General features: G+C 52.2%; 1 protein-coding gene across 2 annotated transcripts in view; it reads right to left on the reverse strand.

The window, feature by feature from the left end:
- Nucleotides 1–15396, reverse strand: part of CAPN15 (calpain 15) — a 57411-nt gene extending 42015 nt beyond the window's left edge. Inside the window, exons 1-5 of one of the 2 annotated variants that reach the window (XM_065644695.1) lie at nt 15320–15396; nt 9419–9813; nt 9136–9322; nt 6510–6550; nt 4729–4874 (exon numbers count right to left, since the gene is read on the reverse strand). The gene's annotated coding sequence lies outside the window, so the exon portion shown is untranslated. The remainder of the gene's footprint in view (nt 1–4728; nt 4875–6509; nt 6551–9135; nt 9323–9418; nt 9814–15319) is intronic. The other variant, XM_065644696.1, reaches the window with a different exon arrangement.
- Nucleotides 15397–18068: the final 2672 nt, after the last annotated feature.

Consider the following 18068-nt stretch of genomic DNA (forward strand, 5'->3'; position numbering starts at 1 on the left):
AAAGACCTTTCCGAAGAAACTACTTTGTGCAGTAAAAAGGCTGAAACAAAGACTGCTAAAATACAGTTTTTCAATCCCAGGATTGTTCTAAGGGATCAAGAAGGGCCTTAAGAGATAACAGACTCTCGAATGCGGCAGCTCAAGGAGCAGGTGCAGTTTTGCTACGAGCTAAATACCGTAATGTGCCAGCATTAGGCCATTAGCTGGAGAATGTTAACTGCTCGGTCATGGTCTCTTCTCCCAAACCGGCAAAGCCTGGACTAACAAAATAGAAACAAAAAAGCCCAAAACCTTCATTTTCCCTCCCTCGATTTCCTAATTTTAATTGGTCTGCCTAATTGCTGTGCATCAGCCAACACATCTCCACACATTGCTTCCTGCTACCTGCCCAATAGCAAGATTTCACTGATTTTTGCAGGCCCAGCCAAAATAGATCCCTGGCACTTCCCCTCTCATTTCCTGCTATTCAAGCAGTTAATTTGTAATAAATCTGATTTTCTGGTTAAATGAAAGCCACACTAGGTGAAGGAAAGAGTATTTCCAAGTGTCACCAGCTCAAGCCTAACTGGAGACATCAGCTGCCTCACACCTACCATGTCTCTGGCTTTTCTGCTGCATCCCTCAGCAGTTCCCGACAGCTCCCGCAGCTGTGCTGCACAGTGGCAGCAAAGCCACGGGGGATGCAACTAAGAGACCTGCTAGAAGGTCGGGCTCTCACCTCAACACTTGGTTTCTACCACAATAAAGTAAATAAAGGCAAGACGGGTAGAAACAGGCCCGTACAGTTACCGCAGGCTGAGCGAAACAGAAGGCAGGATGCTCAGTCAGTTAATAACCCTTTTCCCCTCCTCGAGCAGAGCTACTGCTAAATAAAGCAATTCCACAGGCTGGTTCAGGAGCATTTCCTCAAGCTGGAAAAGCAGAACCTTTTGCTTCCTTCTCCTACACAGAGAAAAGCCAGTTTTAGCTCACCACAACAGGCGAGAGACATGCCTGCTGCCCGCATTACTGCTGGTTCCCAACGTGTTGCTCGTGTCTTGGCCCGTCCTCCTCTGCCAGGTCTGCACCAGGGGATCTGAGCCCGCAGCTCAACGCAAACGCTCTGTGGGGAGAGGAGAGGCTGGCAGTGCTGCTTTAAAGCAGTGCAGTAAAATCTCACGGTGGGTGAAGCTGGGGAGAGGAAAGGATCTATAAATAGGCGGAGGATAACCTAGCTAATTCGTAGTGATCTCCAGGACTGTCTGGTCTAAGTGGGCTGCTTGGCTGCAAGCGCTGCGTGAAATCGGATTTCTTCAAGCAGAGCAGTAAATCCTTTTCTTCAGGGTCACCCCTCACGCCAGGTGAGAGCAGCCAATGAATGATATTTAGGGGAAATGTTGGCCCAAGGAGGGGAGAGGATGAACCTGTTTGAAAACAGGAGGAGCAGCAGAATTATAGCTCAATGCAAAGCACGTGCGTGCTCGTCACAGTGAGCCAGAAAACACCTTTGGCCAACACAATGCAAATGAAGAGCCTGCAATAAGTAAAGGTGAGAATGAAAACTACACTCTAGCAAGAGAAGGGGTCATTTAAAGAAGGCTACAAAGAAGAAAGCCTCTCTGGAAGCACTCAGCCTTATTTTTGAGGAACTTCTCCCAGTGAACAGGTAGATGCTCCAGGATATGCCCTGCAGACACATCACCCGTGCTGAAGAGGGGAGGCTTCAGTCATGGAAGGGGAGCAAACTGCCAAAGGCTCCTCTGCCTTGGTACGAAGGAGCAGGATTTTCCTCCTAATTAATAAAGCACTGCTTCCACCTATCTAATCAGGAGAGGAAGCAACAATGTGAACAGATTGAAGTGTCTTGAGAAGGGTGGATCTCACTCATGGAAATTAACAGTTAAGCATCTTAGCAAGATGCTGAGTTTGGATTTTGGTTTTTTTGCCCCTTGCAGCTGCAATAATTATTTGGCTTCAAGTGACACTGTGTAACTGTTCCCAAAATACTGCTTTCAAAACAAAACCAGATTTGATCTTTCCACCTCCAAACCACTCACACCCACCTACCCTGATCTGCTGTACATGAGGCAGACCCTTCCACAAACGGCCCCACCAGCACCCTGAGCAGGCGGCACTTACAGCAAGCTCAGGATGGCAAAGCTTTCCCATGGAGGTTCCTCCTGCTGCCAGGACAGCAGAGCAGTCACCTAGATGCTTCTGGACAAACCCTGTTCCTCACCACCAGCCAGTGCCGCTGACTCCTTGGCCCCAGCTCTTCTGTCACACCACTCCAAGCCAAATGGGCAGGAAGGGTGGGGATCAGGGTCTGCCCAACCCCCTTTCCTTCCCTCTGGCTCCAAAGTAGGTTTTGGCTCAGAAGACAGCAACAACAAAAAAAATGAAAACAAAAAAAAAAGGAACTAGACCACATGTTTCAACATATCTACGAAGTAGCAGGATCAACCTTTCCTAGGATTCTCCTAGGACCAGCCCTGAGCTCTTCCCTTCAGCACGCAGCAGGAAGAAGAGACCAATGTCCCTGGAGCTGCTCCAGCCCGCTGAGGATCCGTTGAGGCAAAGTGACCCCAGCTGGTCCCATATGCAGAAGCCCCCTCCTCGTGATGGGACATCCCTCACACTCCTTTTCTTATTAATTTATACATCCATGCAGCACAAGCCAGCTCAGCTCCTACTTAAGTTTTCCAACCTCTTTTGCTTCTCAGCCTTGAGACTCAGGGAACAGACTTGGTCACTTCATCAGTTCCTCCATTCCCCCAACCAATAAATAAGTCAGCTCCAAGCTACTCCCTTGCTTTGGGGAAGATCCAGGAATGAAAACACAACCACCCCATGCACGAGACAGCTCTTGAGGTGCTGGGCCAGCAGCTGGCCCAGGAGAAAGCATGCCATGTATCAGAGGGAAAAACATCCCTCAAAGCTGTGCCCAGAGGAAGCCACACAGCAGGAGGCTTTCTTCTAGGATTGAAGCTGCAAGTACCAGCCCTTCTCTTCCCTCTGCTGTGTGAACTCCCCTGCCTGGGGGCTAAGACAGGCTGGGACCTGGTACCTCCCTCAACAGCAAAGAAGGAGCTCTCTGCTCTCACTCTCATGCAGCCTGCTGGTTGCAATGGGAGAAATATGGGTTCCTGAAGAGCTTTGAATGTCGAGTCCCCACACACAGCCCTAGCAGGAGCAGCCTCCTCTCTGGAGACTGCAGGACATAACTCACACATCCTAAACACAAAGTAGTTCAGGAGCATAGGGGTGCAGCTGGAGGAGCTGAGCTGGCTTGGGGCATCAAGCTGGAGGAGATCACTTCATACATCATGAAGACATGGTCCCCTAATGATCTCACCATCATACATAGGAGGAGATCTCCCCACCTACCATCAAAGTAGGCACATGCTCACAGGGTCCAGGATAGGCAGGGCACTGTGTGCAGGGATGGGTGAGGCACACCGCATGAGATGTGACAGCGTAAGGAGGTTCTAAAGTCACAGAGGAGGTCAGGCACAGGAAAACTAATGAAGGATGCAGGGTGGAGGCCTAATGGTGAGTCGTGCCAGCCAAGCAAGGAAAAGAAGCTCAAGCATTTGTGTGTACAAAAGGTGACACACAGCCGGACTCCCAGCTCCACCAGGCAGGGTGGCAGAACCTGCGGATGTGCAAAGCCAGGTACCGGCACCAAGCAGATCGTGACTTGTAGTCACCAGGCTGAGACGATCCTGATAAAAGAAGTAACCCCAGGGAAGGAAGCATGAAAAATCTCTCTTTTTCAAAAAGGCAGGGAGGAAAGAGCAGACAAACAAGAGATCCACCTCAGACAGATGCAGGACAGATTGAAAGCCAAGATGCTAAACAGCAACCCAATAAGAGCTCTATGGCTCAAGTGCAGCAAGAACTCCAGTGACCACTCACAAGGCCCATCATGCAAAGCAGCCAAGCAGGTGTCTTGCACAAAGCTGGTGTCTTGGTGACAAGAAACAAAGTTTTGCTACTCTTTTTTTCCTGTCCTCACCTGCCAAGCCAGCACGACAAGGCAGCCTGAGTGCTGCAATCTTTGCAGGAAATAAAGGTGTTACCAAGTTCCAGTTTATTGCAAAGCTTCTGGCAGGGAGGGGTGGGAAGGTACCGCCAAGGATGGACTGAGGGAGAGGTGTAACAGGAAGGATGGGCCAGCAGCTGACACCCTCAGCTGGGACGTGGGAGGCCCTTGTGCTCCACCACAGAGCTTCCTGTGTGACTCGGGGAATCGTCCCGTGTGACTCAGAAAGCGCTGCCTTGCCTCCCAGGGCCACAAAGTGTTCATGATAGCAAGGCACTAGGATGACAGGCAGTGTGCAAGCACTGCAAATGGGAGGACAGGGAAATGGAGAGAAGGGCAAAACTTACCCACCCAAATGTTTGATATGGGGCAGCAAGGCTGAGAGAAGAGTGGCAAGTCAGATGTTCTGGCCTTAGAGGAAATCCAGGGGACTGGAAGCTGCAAATGAGCTATTTTCCAAATCACGGTGAGAAAAAAGATTGGTGCGCTACTTGCACAGAGATATCATCAGATGAAATTAGCTGCCTGGAAGTAGTTTTCCAGATGGGCTCTTAATGAGGTAACAAGATAATTTAACCTGGAGTCCCAGACCAGCACAGAACAGGACCTCACGCTTCATGCTACACTTTAGCAAAGTCCAGAACAGCAGCACATCTTTTTGGCCACAGACATTAACATGCAAAGGCAAGCTTGAGAATCTTTACCTTCTTCCAGCTGCCTTGAAACTGGTTCTGGCCCAACTTTAACACAGAAGAAACTCATACACAGCAGCTGAGTTGGGCTGAGCTGCACTTAATGCCCAGCACTGACTCTTCATAAGTGTGCAGGCAGAGGAAGAGGTGTCCGAAGCCTGAAGCGAAAGTTTGATAGGAAAAGTAGATTTATTGTAGAGCCAGCTTAGCCACAAAGCAACTACCATAAAGTCTGAAAAAAGTTTCCTCTTCTCCTTTGCACAGGACACTGTAAACCAGTGCCAGATTATCCAGTGAGCTACTGGAAATCTATCACGGTCACTTTGAGAGAGTGATTTGAAAGGGCAATCAGCATCTTAATTACAAGCTATAGGGAGAAAGAGAGGGAGAAGCAGTGGACAGGAAGTTTTCTTCAAAATAAGGGTTAACTTCAAAACCCGTCTCCATTGACAACTGACGAGCAGGAAGGTCCTTTTTCTGAATAAGCATGAAAATGGCAACAAAGGCACTGCGTACACACTTCAAAAACAAAAAACAAAAACAACACAACCCAATCTCCAAAACCCTGGTGCTCTGTTAAGTCAATTAACATCGCTTCAATAAAGTGCAATGAGCCACTTGTATCCTCCAGTTTACTAGCCAGTTGGGGCTGACTTTTGAGTGCAGTGTTAACAAAAGCCTGTGTGGGCTGGCAGGGTTCCTCTCATTAGCAACATCTCGGTAATGCCACAGAAACACAGACAAGGGGAAGAAACAAAACAAGACAAGCCACAGCATCCAATCTTGGGAAGCTTTACCAGCCGATCTAATTTCCAGATCTTTTCCTCTTTGTATTTATAATCCTCGTAGCAGAGTTCTGTCATCCTACTCAGCCCACAGACTGCCCCAGCTACAAAACACACCAGGCTGAAAAATCACCTCGACAGACTGCCTGCTGAGACCGGCTGCATTATAAAAACAGGAAGCTGTTACTTGCCTGCTACCAATATGCTATAGATTTAATGGGAAGTAGCATAAGCAGGGATGCTTCGCAGGAAGAACAGACACACAGGACTCTTGCCAGGAAAAAATGCATCGAGTAACACATGTGCTCTTAGTTTCCTCTTTTTTTCAGAAAGGTTTAACTACACTCTGGGTTACCCAGTAGCAATGAAACATTTCTTTCCCCTTTCTCACTTGCAGCAGAGTGTTGATTGGTAAACAGCAGATCTTCCTGTCTGAGGCTGTGCCAGCCTGTGCAGAACAGAACTGTTGTTATTGCACATTCACAGCTAGAGATAAACATGAATAAGAGCCACGAGTAAGAGCAAGGAACTGGCTCTTCAGTACATTGCTTTATCAGATTCACCTTGATTCTACTATTTCTGACAAGATCTCTTGCTCCTGAAGGGGCAAGATGGCACAAGTAGCAAGGACAAACATTAAAAGAGAAGACAAAGCGACAGTAGTGCAAAAAGTGCTCTTCTGTACTCACTAACATTCCCAGACTGTCCAGCTCAGAACCCCACCTGCATTTAAAACACTCAAAAGCACAACACAGAAATAAGCAGGCCAGCAAAACCAACCTCCCAAAAAGAAGCAAAGGAAAAACAAAGTGGTTTTCAAGATATTTCTCAGAACAAATCTGCATTGAGAGCCATGACTGGTGCAGGACATAAAGGTTATAGCGAACTAGGGAAAGAAAAAAATTTGCAAGTCATCTCTCATCTGCAAGATGACACTCTGCAATGGCACAAGTACAATAAATGAGCCCAGGAAAACTGGATGCTGGAAGTCAGAGGAGGGTTTCTAACCTTTCAAAGAGCAGATCTCTGGAATGGTTGCTCCAGAAGCACTGGGGGAAAAAGCACAGAGTTAGTTTCAACAACGAGCTCCTGGACAAGTTCATGACCTGCACGAGATGACTGTCTCCAGCAGCAGGGAACTGGACTTGATGACCCATCAAATTCCTCCCCATCACTCAGCGAGCTGAATTCACAGAGAGCCACAGGTGTCCCGGCATAGCACAAACACAAGGTCATACCCAAAGGGACACCAGGGATGTCTTCAGATCATGCTAAGCTGACAGATAAGCAGCCAAAGAGCTGGTCACTGCAGAAGGGAGGGGAAAAGAGTTGCAGCAAGAAGCAGAGTCTCACAGCCAGCGAAAGCCCAGGGCACAGACTTTGAAAGCAAAGTCTCACAGACAGGAGGTAGAGGAGATGTCTCCTGAGCACGCTGTCCCCAGACACTCCAGCCACAGCTTTAATTCTAACACAGATTAGATAGACTGTAAATATATAATTTGTCCAAGCCATGTCCAGCTGCATCCCTCACTAGACACAGCTTGCAGACTTCACCGCACTACCCTGTCCAAAGCCACAAGGGCTCTTTTCACAGGGGCAGCGGTACCTGAGTGCCTCCTTCTGCCATTTGTATGCAGTTTGGACTTTCCCGGCTTCAGCTGGACACCATGTCCCAATTTCTAACCAACTGCCCTAGATTTAAACCACCACAGCTCTGGCTGTTCCTCAGGCAAGTGCAGAGGTAGGTCACACCTGACAGACAACAGTGGCATTTGGCATTTCCATCAGAAATAACTGAGAGACAAAAGCATAAGAATCACTGAGAACTGCACAAGAGGCTGCTGCCATCTCTGCAAGGACAAGGGATGTAGGACAGAGACAGTGAAACCCAGAGGGGGCAAGAAGACAGTTCCTCTTGCAGCACAGCTCAGTGTGATAACCTAGTGGAGAACATCACATCACTGCTCAGCCCTCTCCACCTCCAGATTACACCCGTGCTCTGTTCTGGGCCATCCTGAAAAACACATGAATCCTTCTGCACACTGATGTTGTAGCCATGCCATTATTGCTCTTAGGAGATTATATCGTAACTGAAATTATATGAGTAGAATCACACGTGGTACAACTGAAGTGACAGAGATATAACAGTGCCCCACACCACTACAATACTTCCCTTTCCTCACCGCAGTAGCTACACTGGCTTACTGTCTGTCACAAGCAGCTCCTCTTCAGCTACACCAATACAGCTGAAACTGTGGGATGTGTTCAATTACATGACGCCTTAAGCAATATTTGCCCATGAGAGCAGTTATTTGAACAAATATAATGATCACATGAGGAAACTGCTGTACTCTAAGATGAAAGAGCTGAAACATAACGCAGATGCTTTGAGTAAAAAGCTGCTTTTGCTACAGTAAACCCGGCCTTAACAAGCCATCCAGCATGCCTCCTCACACAGCGATGGAGCTGGTCTCTTAACCAAGACCAGTTGGCTGCGTGCTGAACTCCCATTAACCCAACCAGGCAGATGCAGAGGAGATCACGTTACAGGAGTCATCTCAAATGCCTTCCAAGACGTATCCAGTTGCCTCAGCCTCATGTGGGGCTGCAGACCCCCAACCTTCCCTCCACCAGGCTCTGCTTGCTAAAGCACCCAGCATGGCAAGGTCAGGCAACAGGAACAAGGGCTTTGCACAACTGCAGTAACATTCATAACACACCCCAAGGCTGCATCAAAAGTGATCCAAGAGCAAAAATGTTACTTCATCCCTCCCACAGTTGAGGACTAGCCAGGGTGCAGATCTCAGCCAACACCTGCCTGGTGACAGTCACCACTCAAAGGCCAAAGTGCTCATGGTCTGGCTTCACTGACCCCAAACTATAAGAGATTCCTGCAGACCTTCTGCTGAGGCTAGACACCAAATTCACATGGAGACTCCAGCTTGCCCATACACACCCAGGCAGACCACATCGGCCAACACGCAGCACACTAGCGTCCATTCAATTGATCCAAAGCCCTGGCCTGGATAAGACCACATCAGCCTGGCTCATTTGAGCACAAGGACAACACCATCAGACACTCTCCTGCAGCGGAAAAGACAAGCATATCATGAAGGTACAGGCTCAGACCAGCTTCCCACCACCTCGTCCTGTCCCTGCAGAGCAAGCTCTGAATCACCAGGCTGACAGCAGCCCAGCCACAGCAAGTACACCACAGTCACCTCTCTGCCCCAGTCCTGGGCTGGGAACTGCTGTGGCACTGTGGTTATTGCAAGCAAAGCAACGCAGAGTTTCACAGATTAATGCATTTCCTTGCCCTTGCACTGACTCAAATGCACTCTGGGATGGTCATGCAGTTTCCACGGTTATAGACTGCGATGTCCTGGAAGACTCCACATTTTCCGTTCCACTCTTACAGTTTCTTCTTTGCCATGAGAAAACCAGGGGACACCAGTGTCCCCACCCATAAGAGCACGTGGCCTTCACACAGACAGCGAGGGAAACACTCAAAGAAGAAATCAAAACAAGACAAAAACAAGAGGCATGGAAGACAAGATGCAGAGTAACCGTGCTTAAAAACAGAAGAGAAGCCACTCCCAGCCCAGAGCCAACCACAGTCAGAAAAGCCTCTCACCCAGCACAGTTTCTGCTCTGCAGGTCCAATGCCCGGTTGGTGTGAAGTCAGCCTGGTGTCCCTGGAACCAAACGGCTGGTGTTGGCACCCGCTGAGCAGCCCAGCTGGAGGAGCATGCTAGATGGTCTCTGTGCAGAACCGCCGGCAGCACACCAAGCCTGCTAGAAGGAACGGAGGCTGCACCAGGCTGGTGAACAGAGAGGACAGAAATGCACATAAGAATCAACGGCTGCTGAGACTCCAGGCCGATCAGCATCGCAGCAGCAGATGGAACCAACCTCACATTTTAGGTCACTCAATCAGCATCCACTCGAACTACAGCTCTCAGAAGGCTCTGTGCTTCCCACGGCATCTGGCTGACAATAGGTTGGAGCTCGGTCCTGCCTGGAGACAGGAACTGGTCTGCTTTTAGGTCCACTCAAATTCTTCACTCCTGGTTTCAGAACCTTTGGCGGTGACTTTACAGTTCTGTTCCCACCGCTGGCCTTACTCTCTCTGACGGCAGCTGCTGCTTAGCATTCTGCTGAGAGCTGTCGTCGTACAAGGTAACGCAGCACCTCAGGAGCACAGCAGGATCTTAACGAGAAGGATTCTGGACAGCTCTCGACAATTAGCAACAGGGCAGGATCTCCCAAGGGGTCTGTTGTGAACGCAGGGATGTCTGGAGGGGCACACTGCCTGAATGTTCAAATACAGAAACAGATGTTAATTACTCTGCATGGCCAGGACATCGTTAGTGGTTACATCTACTGGAAATTCAAAAGTACAAATTCCTCTGATTATGTCAAATGTACCCATCCCACCCCCAGAAGGCACAATGTTTGAACGCTTGCCTCGGCAAACCTCCCTCCCCCAAGACATTCCCCCTTCCCACTTCATATTCTCTGCTCTCAAAACAACCTGTTTTAATGAAATTCATACATTGTGGAAGTGCTATCTCCTTTGGGATGGGCTTTTATGAGATGGAGGCAACAAGAACCCTTGTCCATAGCTGTTTGGTTCACCAGCACACTCTCACTTTCTCTATTTTAGATTGAGGACGGAGCAAAAAGGCAAATAAGGATTGAGCCAGAACATGATCACTGACCTTCTTTGAGAGCCCGGCAGAAGCATGCAAGAGCAACGGACCCAGTTCTGCCCCCAGCACCTGGCCCGCCCTCCCCACAGCCACACCGTGAGGTGCAGTGTGATGCCCCTGGGGTAGGTTACGGTGAATTCACAAAGAGCTTTTCTCTTCCAGTGCTCTGCACCACTGAGATTTCCAGGCAGCAAGGAAAAGACGAGCTGTGATGAACACCTGGGCTTGTGCTGCTAATAGAATGAAACCAGCAAACGGAGAATGTTTTGGAGAGGGCAAGAGACACCACTCAGGGACCAGTAAAAAGTAAATAAGGGACTGGTGAAGGTTCAAAAGGACGACCCTGATCCTTTTAGCCCAAGGCTCTGTACAGCACTGGCTACACAGGGAGCTCCAGGCCCACAGCATCTCCACGGCACTCAGTCGAGTTGCTCCTGCTCCCTGCAAAGGCTTAAGGCTCACAAGGAGCCTAGAGAGAGCGAGACAAACACCAGAGGACAGAGCACCCCACAACACCTACATCAGCCTACATGACATCACGTCATTTTTCTTGCAGGAGACACACTCACATACGCATGAGCCAGAAAGAGAAACCGCTTAACACCCAGCAGCTTAAAATAAAGCCTTTTGGCTGTGCTGAAATTCCAAGGATTGCCCGAGCTCTGCCTGCTGGTCTGAGTCTGACAGGCAGGTGACTGATATGGACAAGCTGGAGAGCAAGACCTTGAGCACATCGGTGCTGCAGCCTCTCCAGAGGGCAAGGCTGCCAGGGCGGGGAGGACACAGCCCAGCACACGGGGACCCTCGTGCCGTGTTCCCACTTCCACGGACCGGCACAAATATGAGGGAGTTAGCTGGTTGCTCAGCAAAGCTGCCTGAGAGTCAGCTTCTTTGCAAACCTTTTTGTTACAGGAGCAGAAGGACCTCCTGCTGTCAGAATAACACAATCCAAGCTGGGAAGCTGCCTGTGATATCCACAGTAAACCAAAATCATCTGGGCTGGCGCTGGGAACAAGATGCAAAAAGGGAAACTTCAGTGCTGCAGGAAGAGCCACATTAGCAATGCAGCTGGGCCATATCACTGGAGGGGGGGGCGACGGCTTTTTGTAAGGTCTTGGTCTCATGTTACCAAAGCCAATGTGTATTGATAACCCTGCAGCTTTGGAAGGGGCTGCTAATCCCAGGAGTGGGGCGAGATGCCAGCTTGGCCTCCCTGACACAGAGCAATTGTCACCCTCCCCAAATGCTGACACTGTTCAGGCCCACAGCGTTTAGTGAGCGCCCTGGCTTGCTACAAAAGGGGCTGCATTGCAGGAACGGAAAAGCTATTTCCTTTTTTTTTTCTTTTTTCTTTTTTTATGAAAACACATTATAGTTTACACTATTGACAAAGTGCACAGGCATGCATTTGTAGAGGAACAGAGATATGGTTCTAATACTGTTTTTAATGTGCAAGCCTAAAGACTCTGCTTCAGTTTTTAGAAATCAAACTTGATCATCTCAAGCCGGCAAAAATAGCCCCACGTTCCCTCAAGTTATTTTCTTTTCAAATAGGCAGGGTACGGCACAATAGGAAATATCAGCAGTTAGGTACTCAACCTCCAGAAACCCAAAGGGCCAATTCTAGCAACCCACGGCAGCTTTCCAGTCCTCACTGATCTATTTGCCAGAGTTAGACTGAAAAGCATGCTGCCCCCGAGCCATTCAGCAAACTCCACGTCCGGCTAATTACATCAATATAAATGTATTATGTTGGCTGTCAAACAGTGGCTGCCTGAACAGGACGATGCTCTGCAATATAAATGCAGGAAAACAATTGCTCTTTCTGCTGGTGACACATTTCTTTGGATCTTATTTCCTTTCCAGGGCTCCCCCTTCTCCCTTCTGCCCAAGCACCAGGGCAGCAGCATTTTTTCCAGAGCAAGAGGAAATGCCACACAAAAACCCTCCACATCCTTTAAGCGACCGAACATGAAAAATTTTGGGAACGCCATCGGCATTTCCTATCAGCCAACCTGAGAGCCACCAACATGGGGGGAAGGGAGCTGTGAAGGCAAGAGTTAAATGTTTTTCGTGTGCAGGCAAGAGCCCTTCTGCCCCCCTTGCCTTCCTCAGCTGCCTTTGCTGAATACAAGGCAGACGACAACACTCCAAATAGCAACAGGAGCGCAGCAGAAATTCAGTAGTAGCCTGTTCCTCCCTGCCCAGCTCAGTGACAGTGGCCTGGAGGGGGCTGCGTGCCACGCAGGGCCCAACAGCCACCAGCATGGCTGAGGCAAATGCAGGCAGATGCAGGAGGCTTGTGGGGAGCAGGCACACAGCACATCTCGCTCTGAAGAGCGGGATTATGACGGAAAATGAGGAGGAAGCCACTGACTCACCTGTCCCACCCGCATAAGCAGCTTTCCCAAGGCTGCACTGCGTATGACCTTTCTCAGAGGCCCAGGTCCCAGGAAATCGGCTGCTCACAAGTTTCCTCCCAGCACTGCACACTAGAACACAGCCGTCTCGGCAGGACACGGCTCAGACGCGCACTTTCCACATCAGCCTCCTCGCTCCCAGCCCCTGGGTCTGACCGCAGGCAGCCACAGCCCATCGCTCCAGCCTTGACCTGCTTCAAAAAGACCCTCGCTCAGAGAAATCCACGGGGTCCATTCCTTCCCGGGGCACTCTGTTCACAAAAGGGTCAGTAGGAACCCAGCAACGAACAAAAGCCTGGCTTCAGATGGAGCAGGAAGATGAGAGGAAAAAAGCTTTTCTGCCACTTGCATCTCAGCTGGGAGCAGGTCACGTCCCCATCAGTGGAGATCAGCACAGCCGTGTCCGCCGCCCCAGGGACAGGCCGAGTCTCTCTCTTGGTCTCACATGCAACCACTGCAAACCTGACAAACTCCTGCAAAACCTCTGGGATGGATGGAAGTGTATTTTCCACAAGATAAAGCCAATTGCTCTCAGCTGCGAAGCAGCGGTATCCAGAGCAAAGATACCAGGTGCCCCGTGGACAACCCAGGAGAGCGGCGGGGTAACCTGGGTATCCCACGAGGGGATCCAGCCCCTCCACAGGGTTCCCCAGCCCTTCTGCTACTGTGAGACAGCTCCAAGTCTGGGCAGGACGCCCAGTCTTTTTTATGTGCAACTTTAGCAGTTTTGGTTTGTTTTTCAATATTTGCTCCAATTCAAAAGACACTGTGCCTGGCCCATGCCTCGGGTTCCCTTACGCGCTAAGTCATCAGGCTGCAGGGGGCTGTTTTCTTTCCTGCCAAAGCAACATGGCTCAGCAAACACAGCAAGTCACTTCAAACCTTCAAAGGCCTCTCCAGCCCTCCAACACCACCCGGAGAGGGGAGCAATGTTGGGTCTTGCCTTCTGCCTTCAACTGGTAAAGCCTTGGACACAAACAGAAGCTGATGCAACTTTAAACTAGTTAATAATATCCCCATATACATAAAATCATGGTAATTTGAATCATGCCTCTCTGACACGTTATGCTACTGCAACTCATTCGTTGGGCAGAGCTCAGTCCTGGTTCACTCCCGGGCATAAGCCAGTCTGTTTGGCAGCAGTTGTCGAGAAATGGCACAAAAAAGCCACCAGCAGACTCACAGCATCACAGGAGGCCAGGTCTGCCACTCGGCCATCCTCTCACCACAGGCCTGCTCCAGTTTAGGAAAGGTGGCAGCTCACACAGAGTACAGCCCTGAAGCACAAGTCCCTACGAGTCCCAGGTGACAATGTGCAAAAAATGGCAAGATCTTGGTGTTCAGATCGACAAAAGCTATAGTTGGGGATCTGCAGCCTTTCTCCACCAGCCCGCAGCTGTGATCCGCTCATCTCCACCTCAGCTCCCTCTAAACGAATCTCCTGGTCTCCAGTACCCCCTGACCGACCCGCAGCAGCACACCACCGTCAGTGCACAAATGCCCCAGGCCATGTAGAGCAAGAGCTTCTCAGATAACCTTCTGTCCGACCATGAAAAACCACCCATCCGCATCCTGGGCCTGAAGGCCTGCAGAGCGCTGAGCACCAGCTGAGATTTCGATCTGAAAAAAACGCTTGGAGGAAACAATATGACATTTCAAACACAATGTGCACGTTATTCAATCTCCCCCAGATTTCTTGATGCTTGAGGGGGAAGGGATGTACCCCAGAAGCAGGCGCAGGGAGAGGAAGAGCTGCTCAGAAAATGGAGAGGCTGTTCAGTGTACAGAGCCTTTTCCACTCACTGTAGCAGATTTCTGCATCCAGGATCTGGAGGCTGACATGCTTACAGTTGCAGGTGAGCTGACACGCAGTAAAATCCAGGGGTTTTGATGAGGCATCGAGGCCCCAGCAGCTTTAGGATCCTTTAAAGACCTAAGTGTAAGAGCCAGCCAGCTGATTCCAAAGGGCAAACTTGCAAATGTTTTAGCAACTCTAAACAGAACTCTACTCACCCCCCAGCAGACAGGTTTCTAACCTGGAAGGTTAGAATGCAGACCTGAAGAACAGGCATCCCTGGTTCTCTCGGAGGCTCTGCCGGGGTCCAGCCCCTGAGCCGGCCCTCAGCAGTACCCAGCCCGTTACCCACCATCAGCGAGGAGAGGAGAACCGGGGTTTGCTCTCCCCGGGCTGAGACCGGAGCTGGCTGCAAGGGCTCGGTGCCGGCGGGTCCTGCATCGCAGCGTGGGGGCTGACAGAGCCTCCGCCGTCTCCCCACGGCTGCTGCACGCCCCCCAAGTCCATGAAAGCCCCGCCGTGGCGTGCGGCCGGGCTGAGGTCTGAGCAGGGCAGCCGCAGCCCCCGGGTCACCTCCCAACCCGGGAGGGCACCCCAACAGCCGCAGAGCCCCGAGGCGGGGTTCTCGGCTCCCCCCAGCAGCAGGACCCCGACACCGGGTCCCCTCGCGGGTGCCCAGGCCCGGCTCCCACCGCCCCCCCGCCCAGCCGGGCTCGGGCCCACCGGCAACAGGTGGTGCGGGGCGGCCCGGGCCCAGACGGAGGCTCCGGCCGAGAGGGCACCAGCCCGGCAGCGCTGGCGGGAGCCGCGGCCCGCGGGGCTGCAGCGGGAGGCCCGTCCCCGCCTCCCCCGCGCCCCCGGAGGCCCCCACCGCCCCCCGCTGCCGCTTACCTGGGGATGGAGGCGGCCGCGCTGCTGCTCGAGTCCCCACCTCGGCCCCGCACTTTCCCCCGGGCAGAACAACTTCCACTCCCTCCCTCCCTCCCTCCCGCCGCCGCGGCTCCCGGCCGCTCCGCCGGCGCCTTCCTCCCGCTCCGCCGCCGGCCCGGCCTGCCCCGGAGTCCCCGAGCCCGCCCTTACGCCGCCGCCGTGGCGTAGCGCCCCATCCCGGCCTCCGGGCGCTACGGCGCGGAAACAGCGCAGAGGCCGTCGTGAATAGCGCGGGGGGACTACAAGCCCCGAGGGGCGCTGCGCGGAGGAAGCGGAAGGCGGTGGCGGAGCAGGGCGCGCCGGGAGCGGTGATTCAGGGCCGGGTGGCGGCCGCGGAGTCCCCCCTCAGCGGGCGAGGAGCCGGCGGGAGCGGGGGAGGGCGGCGGCGAGGCGCGGCCGGTAGCGGGGGCCCTGCGCTGAGGGCGAGGACTACAACTCCCAGGGCGCTTTGCGCGCCGCCGGGGGAAGAGCGCCCCCTCTGTCCGGGGGGTCTGCGCCCAAGGCGGCGCTTGCCGCCGAGGCTCCGGCGGGAGCGGGGGGCGCGGAGGCTCCGCGGGTCTCCGGTCGCTCGGTGCGTCGGGTGCGGACGGCGCGGGGCATGGTCCTGAGCTCCCGGACCGAGAACACCTTTTCTTCTGAGGCTGCGTGAGCCGCTGAGCGTGTCCCGGCGCCGCGGGGCGAGCGGTTCCCATCCGCTGCCTGGGGCAGGCGCAGGATCACAGCCCGGGCGCGCCCGGCGCAGCGATGGCAGCCCGGGGCTGAGCGGAGCCGGGCCGCCCCGCCTGCCCTGCCGCCTTGCAAGGAGCCGCCGAGCCCTGGCTAATTACAGCTCGTAATGACCTGGCGGCACATGAAGCTGGCAGGGAGCCGGCCCATGAAGCTGGCAGGGAGCCGGCCGGGCGCTCCCGGCGGTGCGCAGCCACCCCGCAGCCCGCGGGGGCGGGGAGCCAGGCGGCAGCGGAGCGCGGCTGTTCGGGGGCGGCAGCCTCGGTGGCCGCCCAAAAGCTCTGCCCAAGAACCACTGCCCGCAGGTGGAGCCGGCTCCCCCTGCCAGCTTCAGTTCTACGTGTCGTCCCCCCGCCCCAGTTTGAGTTCAGACTCACCTGTTTAAGAAGCAGCTTCAAACCCTCCCGCCCCACTGAGACGTGGAGCAGGAGCAGCTCCTGCCGAGCTCGGGGTGCTCCCCCTCCCGCAGTCATAAGTGAAAACGGCCAAGTCGATCCGGCACACGCAGATGTGAAATAAATGGTCATTGTTCCAGCAACAGCAGCATCGTTCATGCCACCGCACTTGGAGGAGGGATTAATGGTTGCTGAATGAAAAAGGACAGCTGCTTAATGGGGGAAATGTTATCTTTAGGCTGTTGGACCCTGCCCAAGGGGACCTGAGCCTTTCTGTGTGGGCAGCTGGGGGGAGTTGTGGTAGCAACACATTTGGCAGACTCGTCAGTCTTCTGTGAAGACGATGCAGGAACCAAAAGCCAAGTGAATAGCTTTTGCTTCTGTCCATCTCTCTGTGAGATGTAACTGCTAGTCATACTGATGCACTTATTTGTAGACAGATCTTTTCCAGAGGCTGCAGAAGCAGCTCTCCCTTTGTTCTCCAACGGTGGACCAGGGGAAGAGCCATCCCCTGCTGCCCTCACCCACGGGCGGATTTCCTGGACTGGGGAAGTCACAGGGTGCTCCCTCAGCACCTGAAGAAAGCACAGGGCAGGTGTCCCGGCACACGGCCCTGCACCCAAAATGGGCAGTGGGGCTCCCCTGCCCAGTGTAAGGCAAAACCTGCTGGGATCCACTGCGGAAAGGATGAAGTTGGGCTGAGTAAGAAACTACCGGCTATGCCATGGTGGCTATTGCAAGTGAGACCCATCGCCATCTAAACAACAGAGCGTCAGCTGTAGCAAGACAGGGTGTCCGGGATGTCCACACATCACACAAGACATATGGGATGTTTTCATCCTTGATATATTCAACCTTACTAAGTAGTAGTTGGAGACAAGGAAGGATCTTCAAAGCACCTGAAATGCCTCTGCACGCTTATCTGTGGGCAGCTGAATTAAGCCACTTTTGTTATGCACATAGTTATTAATTGAGACATGAGAAGTATGACTGCACAGCACTGAGCGAAGAGAGGAGTCACTGCACACTCAGCATGGGTTTCAACACCGTATCTACATAGCACAAAAAAACCAGCTGCTTGACATCCAGCTCTTCTGATGTGACAGGGGAGTTCCTGGCTGGAATTACATTATCAGCTTGGCCCCCTATGTTTAGAGAATAAACGTATAAAACTAAATTTTCCCAGTTACAAAGTGATTTCAAACAGTGGATGAATGCCAGCATGTTCTGTTAGGAAGTCACACGAACTGGGATTTACATCACTTCATTTTAGATGTATAAACTGAGGCATGTAAATTGTACCAGCCAGCACATCTTCACCTGTGAGCAATGGAGAAAGACTGAGGGTTCCAGTTATTCCAGATAAGTTCCTATTTCTATCATTGATTATAAAGAGAATCAAACATTCAGCCAATGCAGCAGAGGCATCAATATTTCACTGAACTGCATTCCCAGAAACGAATGCCTTAGTAGCACTGAAAGCCTTGCTGAAGGCAAGGTAAATGTCATCCCCCGCTCTGCCCTGATCAAACCTCACATTGTATTGCAGAAAGCAATCACATTTTGCAGGCACTGTAACTCCACAACGA

Source organism: Caloenas nicobarica, chromosome 14 (genome assembly GCF_036013445.1).
Source record: "Caloenas nicobarica isolate bCalNic1 chromosome 14, bCalNic1.hap1, whole genome shotgun sequence".
NCBI lineage: Eukaryota > Metazoa > Chordata > Aves > Columbiformes > Columbidae > Caloenas > Caloenas nicobarica.